The sequence below is a fragment of the Asparagus officinalis genome, chromosome 1 (genome assembly GCF_001876935.1).
Source record: "Asparagus officinalis chromosome 1, Aspof.V1, whole genome shotgun sequence".
Classification (NCBI taxonomy): domain Eukaryota; kingdom Viridiplantae; phylum Streptophyta; class Magnoliopsida; order Asparagales; family Asparagaceae; genus Asparagus; species Asparagus officinalis.
The window spans coordinates 4,805,007-4,812,249 of record NC_033794.1 but is presented as its reverse complement, the minus strand read 5'-3'; positions in this window follow the sequence as shown (position 1 = coordinate 4,812,249).

Below are 7,243 nucleotides of genomic sequence, written 5' to 3'. Positions count from 1 at the left end.
AACATTCCTCGTCCATGACTTTGATTCATGTATACAAACGAAAGAAACTGACGAAACCATAGTAACCCTGTTGAGTTTTAGCCTTGGACCACGCTTTAAGCGCATTTAGAGTGCCATCTCGGCATGACTAAGTAAATCAAAACCTGAAAATATCAAAGTTAAAAGTACAAAGATGGGAATCTACGAAATCACAGAAACTGACAGGAGTTTGATTGAGTTAGGAACAAGCTCATCACTTATTATTATTATAGGGTTGATTGGTACTTTTCAATAAGATCTGATGTCAACACTATATTAATGTTAATGAGTGGAAATGAAATGTTAATGAGATGAGATGAGTTGTCACCATATTATTGGATGATGTGAGTGATTTTTAAATATGAGATGAGATGAGTTGGATGATGTGACCCGTTTCTTGTGTTTGGTATATTTTTAAAAGTAAGAAAGGAGATAAGATGTGATGAGTTGGTGGATAAAAATAATATTTTATTGATAAAAGTGTATAGATTTCTTTTTCTTGGATTGAGTTTTATGGATGGAAGTGGATAAAAATAATATTTTAATGAAAAAAGTACATGGATTTCCTTTTCTTGGTTTTTAGGAAATCTCCCAACGCCAAACAAACGGGCCCTTACTAGTGCAACACCAATATGTGGTTGCCAAGTGTTTGTGCTTTGCCAAAACAATAATCAATAATAAAAATTACTAATAAAATAATACGTCTTTGTTACTGTTGGCTCAATGTTTGTTTCTAGTCATTCCATCACTTGCAATTGCTACCCATGTACGTAACCCTTCTATTTAATTTTTCCTTTGAATGGCCCGACTCGACTCGAGACTCGAGGTATCAAATTCTGTGCTCAAATCCGGTTGAATTTGCTCTTAAAAGTGTAGGGGTCACAAAGTGAATAAAAATTTAACAGAAGGGAGTTCCTTACCACCGTAAAAGCTAATTAATAGGAAATTTGACCTTTTGATCAAGTCTTGATCATTTTTTATTCATCAATCGAAGTAGAAGAGGAGCACGACAAAAACGTACTAAGTCACTAAAGCTCACCGGGACATTTTTCTAGAAAAGGTGGAGGACAATCATTAATTAAGCTTTGAAGGAAAAGAAAATTAAAGCATAGCAGGAAAGAGAAGGAAGCGAAAAAAAAAAGTCAGCAAGAAAATGAAAAAGTAAACAGGTCAGCAAAAGTTTGCTTGAGAACAGCACCTATCAACTCGATTTATCGGCCACCAACAACCTTAATAGAACTAAAACATGACAAACAGGACTTCAACTCAAATAAGGTATCTCTAAAAGCCCCAAGTACAAAAAATTATACAATATCTATCTAGAAGAAACTTTCTAAATAAATCCGTTCATATTTTTTTTCTAAAAATAGACCCCTTTGAGTTTTATTTACAAAAATAGACCAATTTTATCTTAATCTGGTTTCTAATTAAATAGTCGGGATTGTCAACCCTGACTATTTAGGAGGTTGTAAACCCCAAAGTATAATCCTAAACCCTAACATTCTATGCACTAAATAGTCGGGGTTGGCAACCCCGGCTATTTAGAAACCGGATTAAGACAAAACGGGTCGATTTTTGTAAAAAAAACTCAAATGGGGTCTATTTTTAGGAAAAAAAAAATTTATGAATGAGTTTGTTTAGAAAATTTCTTCTATCTATCTACTTCCAAGTACTACAACATTTAATTCCTAGTATATTTTTGGTAGGGTTGGCATCTCTCATCTCTCAATTGAGAGGGTGCACTTGGGACCACGTAAACCTTTGAAGGCTTTGATGCTTTCCTCTCAACGCTAATGCTTGAAGCACCACTTTCTTCCCTTTCTTGCTTTATGACCCCTCCTTATAATTATGCTCTTCTATCTTGTGTTGTTGCAATCGAAAGTATAAAGCCATGTTTCCCTTTATTGACAAATTGGAGAATCCATTGTCAATACTTTGATGACGTTTCTTTATGCTTGTAAAAAAAATCGAATGTTAGTACCTTTGCTTTCTTCTAAATCATCAAATCGTGACAAGCATATAAATTAAGTGGGCATAATTACCCTATCAAATTAAACTGTTGATGAGTTGGGTGTCTAATGCCTCCGAGAAAATTTTAGACGGTGACACAAGCCAAGATGAATTGTTCTCTGTTATGACCGCGTCACAGAGTTGACAAGCTCAGAACTTTGTCCGAATTATACGACATTCATCTTTGAAAATTATCATAAAATAAATAAAAGCAACCGCTAACATATGTAGGATGTAGCAAAAGAGAGAAGAACATAATCCTTTAAAAATATATAACTAAAAAGTAGGAGTAGGGTTGCGCAATCGGTTGGTCGGTTCGGTTTTTTGGCCAAATTGAGCCGCCTATCATTCAAAACCGAAGCGAACCGATTCAAGTCGATTTGGTTCGGTTCGGGTCGGGTTGTTCGGTTTTTACTTGGATACAAATGTTATGACTAAATTCAATTTCACCTCTTATCTGTTGACGAAATAAATAAGTCTCTTAGGTACCGTTTGACAAAGGGTTAAGTGAGGGGTTAAGGAGATTTAACTTTTTCTTAACCTGCCAAACATAACAAATCTATATAAGGGTTAAAGTGAGTTAACCCTCCATAATTTGCCAAACATAAAAAATATAGAAGGGTTAAGTTAACCCCTCTAGAGGGGTTAAAATGAGTTAACCCTTCAAAATGAGGGGTTTACTAATACTCCTATTTAGATGGAATAAGAGTTAACCCTTCTAATTATAAAGAAAATAGTAAAAATCATTGTTATTCCCAAACACTAAAACTGATCATAAGGACTAAAATAAAACTTATTTAACGGATTAATAATTTAGTCCTTCGGATTATCAAATGGACTAAGTACATTAATCCTTCTCTTTAACCCCTCTTCATTAACCCTTTGCCAAACGGGACCTTATACTTTAATTTATTAAAATTCATAAACTATTAAATGCTATTGAATATTAGATGTAGAAATAAAAATCTAATTCCTACCAAAGATTACATAATTTTTTTTTGGAGAAAACTTACATAAAGAATTAAAGTGATCTCAATCTGATAGACAAAGTAAATAAAAAATATGTAATAACTTGGATGTTGGACATAGTTTCTATAAAATTATAAGTCTGATCCAAAAATGTATCAATCGAGGAAAAAAATTAGGAAAATGTTAGAATAAACATTATGGTTTAAGTTTCTTACTTCAAAAGTGGATTGGTCCAAAGTAGAAGAAGCGATATGTAATAGAAAGGGATAGAGAACTAGAGATAATAAAAAGCCCTAGAATTGGAGAGGACACCATTGTTGTGGTACTTTATCGCTATTAGGTCCCGTGAGAGAAAAAGATATCAAGCTGCAGCGAAGTAACTTTATATGAACTATATTGGGTCGTGTTTAAGCGGATACAAATAGTAATTAGAATGTGTAATACAATTAGGTTGGTTCGGGTTGAAAAAGCTTCAACCCGACTCGAACCGAACTCTAATAAAAACCGAATCGAACTGTTAATTTTTGGTTGATTCGATCGGTTTATTCGGTTTGAACCCAAACCGAACAGAACAGAATTTCTATCTTTTTCAGTTTGAAGAAAGTTGACAAAAGAATATAAGTTTAAAATTGTGTAGCCTTTCTGTATTCTCTAATAATAACATTACAAATAAGAATGTAAAATTGACTGATTATGTGATATATGTAATATTAGGTAGCCTTGGCTTATTAATTTGTCTCTGCTCTAAATGTTTAGGATCGTTCAAATGGCTGATGAACTCTGCAAATACTAGTGGCTGATGAACTCTACAAATCTCGATAATTTAGAATTTCAACCCCAAATCCAGTAATATTATAAGCTGCTTTTAGCAGGTAGTTTTCATCTTAGCAATTTCTATTTCTGTTTCCTAGCAAGCGATAACGATCGCGGGATGATATTTTTGGTAACCTTTTGCCGACACACCTGGCCAAAATATTTAAATATTACAATGCTGAAGGCCCATTTTCACCTCTACTTAATTTGAATTTTGAAACGGATAATTCTCTCTTATTTCCAAAAATGAAATTCTTATAATGTCATTCGTTATAATAGGTTGAAGAATATTCGTTATAATAGCTTCAAGTGTCAAATACGAATATTATTCAGACTCAACTTACTGTTGACGGGAAAAACAAAGATAAAAAAAAATAAAGAAAAAAGGGACGTAAAAAACAAGTGGCAATAGATGAGTAAAGTAAAACAAAAAATTCACATGGCTGACCCAAAAAGAGCCCATTTTGTGCCAGGTTTAAATAATTAAAAAATGGAGTAAAAAGGGAAGCCCATGGACCTTGTAAGAGTTTGAAAACGAATAATTCTCTTTTATGGAGCAACTTTTTATCTTTAAAAGAGAAGCTACATTTTATTTTATTTTATTTTTTCAATCACTGGTTCCTTTTTATAGACTGGAAGCGAGAGCGACGAATTTCCTGCAATAAAATAAGTTTTAGAAGTTTGAAAAAACAAAAGGAAAAGAGGGGAAAAGGAGGAGAAAAGCGACGCCTTCTCAAAATGGTGATGAGAAGGAACTTCTAGCCCCAATTCTTCTTATATTAACAAAATAAAGTCAGTGTATTTCTGAAAACTCAATAGAGCATTAGGCTTGATATGTATGTATGTTATTTATATCTTATTTTTTATTCCATATACGGAGTGTTGTATGTGTTAAAACGAAAAACACATTTTCTTGTAGGTCAAAAGGCGGTCGATTCCTGTGTCAACGATATTGTTTATCTCAAATTCCTAATCATTCGGCATTGCAATTTGCAACACTTATGATGTTCACCTAGGCGAGGACTGCGAAAAGGGGCCTAGAATCTGAGATTTACTTGGCTAGCACTTAGCACTAAGCCAAAATTCCTGGCACCAGAAAAATTGGAGAAGCTAAAAATTAGCTATATCGATAACAAACCACAAAAATAGGAATTATGTTTTACCCTCCCAAAGTTGAAATTACCATTACCATGTCATGTTTGTTTGCTGAATTTTCTTTCTAATGGCGCCAACATTGTTTAGTAAAAGGCAGGGGAAAGAACAATCTTCAATTTGTTCCGTCTTAAAAGGGAAAGGATGCCATTGAGTCTGGTTTAACAATTAAAGACATGGGGTTTAGTGGGGCAAACTATGAACTCCGTATTTGGAAGAAAGAAAATAAACGAGGGGGCGGGGGGGGGGGGGGGGGGGAAGGAAAAGAGAAGAAAATACTTAATTACTTCCGAAAAATGTATTGTTTTCAAAAGTTTCTTTCTTAATGTATCACCTAGCTCATATCATATTAGGGGGTGTTTGGTTCAATTTCTAAAAATTATAGGAAATGTTTTCCACCTAAAATATGATTTACTTGTATTTCTTAAAAAACTATAGGAAAAGTTTTGAGAAATAAAAAAGTATCAATTTTCTTGTTTTTTGTACTTTGCTTGTTTGGTTCAAAACAAGAAAATAGCTCATAACTTTATAGAAAATAACAAGATTTGGTAGGTTTTTAATTAAATATGGTATGTGTCAGATTTCTGGTGATTTCCTCTCATTTTGAGAGGAAATTATTTTTTGTAAAATTTGGTAGATTTTGATATTTTATAGAAAATATTTCTGTAAATTTTTTGTTGAACCAAACACAATTTACAGAAATCTCTGAAAAACTTTTAATTACAAATTTAACATTGTCAGATGTTTTGAGAAAAAGTTTTCTCAAAAAGTGTGCAACCAAACAGCCCCTTAAACTCAAATTAATATGTGTTCTAAAATAATGAGACAATGCAAAATGAGGAAAATTTACAATGGAACAAGTCTATTGGACATATAATCATCTAAGGTGATTAACTTCTTCGGATCAGTATATTAATCTGTCTACTTTTTTGTTTCGTATTGACTCAATGGTCCTCATTACTTAGATCTATCAATGGTAAGTGGATGTTTTCTAATTTATATGGAATATTTTCTTTCCATATAATAAGGAAAAAAGATTTCTTTACACAAATCTTAGAGCAAGAGGAGAGGGGGGAAAAAGAATAAAAGATAAACAAGTGATCGAATAGCAAACATTTTAATGTCATTGTGTACTTAATTACATATGATTTTTGCATAATAACTTTGCCCACCTCAAATAATCAGTGTATATATCGTGTATGAACTAGTAGTTATCAATATATACGAAACGGTTATGGTTTTAAAACCCGAAAAAGTACGAGTTACTCTGTCTTTGAGATGAGATGTGTGCAAAATTATTTTAATAAGCATGCGACGTGATTCTTTTTAATTGAACATAAACTCAAATGTTGTAAACGTATTTTAATTAGCAGATTTTTAAAAGATTTGTAAAAGTACACGTGCACAAAAGCTACCTAGCTACTTTATATCCTCGATCTCACAAGCAAACCAATAATGTTTAGAAGTTGATTTTCAAATATCCAAAATATAGAGATGAGAAAGAGAATCAATAGATATATCAATATATGTAATTTAAAAAAAAATCCCTATGCTACGTATAATAACATAGAAAAAGGTTGCTAAAGTTTTAGTAAGGAATCAAGCAACGTACTCAGCAAGCTTCTCTTGGCTAAGCAACTCTCATGTGGGAAACGCATGCATGATAAATTTTGAGATATACATGACAAATTGCTAACTTTATCTACAATCTCAAATCAAGAATTTCTGCAATCCACATCACATCACTTACTTCTATCTAATAGTTTCATGAATATATAAACTCTTTAAAAAATATGATAAAAATCAAGGACACATGCACGTTCAAAACCATTAAATTGAATAAAAATACGTACCCATGCCATTACAATCACACGCACGCACCACCTTATTAATTTGCAACAACATTTCTACGTATATATAATCCTAAACCAAACAAATCAACGCATCAACCCTAATCAATAATAATTAACCAAACTCTCCCCTAACATTCTCACATTTCGAAAATACAAACTAACTCAACCAAGAATAAGATGAGCTAAGGCCAAAGAAACCGCTCCAAGTGTCACTCTTGGAACAATCAAATCGTAGGAACTTGATTTCGGCGGCGATGGAGGTGGTGCTTCTGGTTCATGTCCTGTTGGCGATCCTACTGGCACCACAAATTGAGGCGAAGGAGATGACGATGGCGCCGATGTTAATGGTAGCGACGGAGACAGCAATGGCGACGGTTGTGGTGGTAATGGTGGCGGCGGCAGTGGTGACGGTGACGATGATTGTGGTG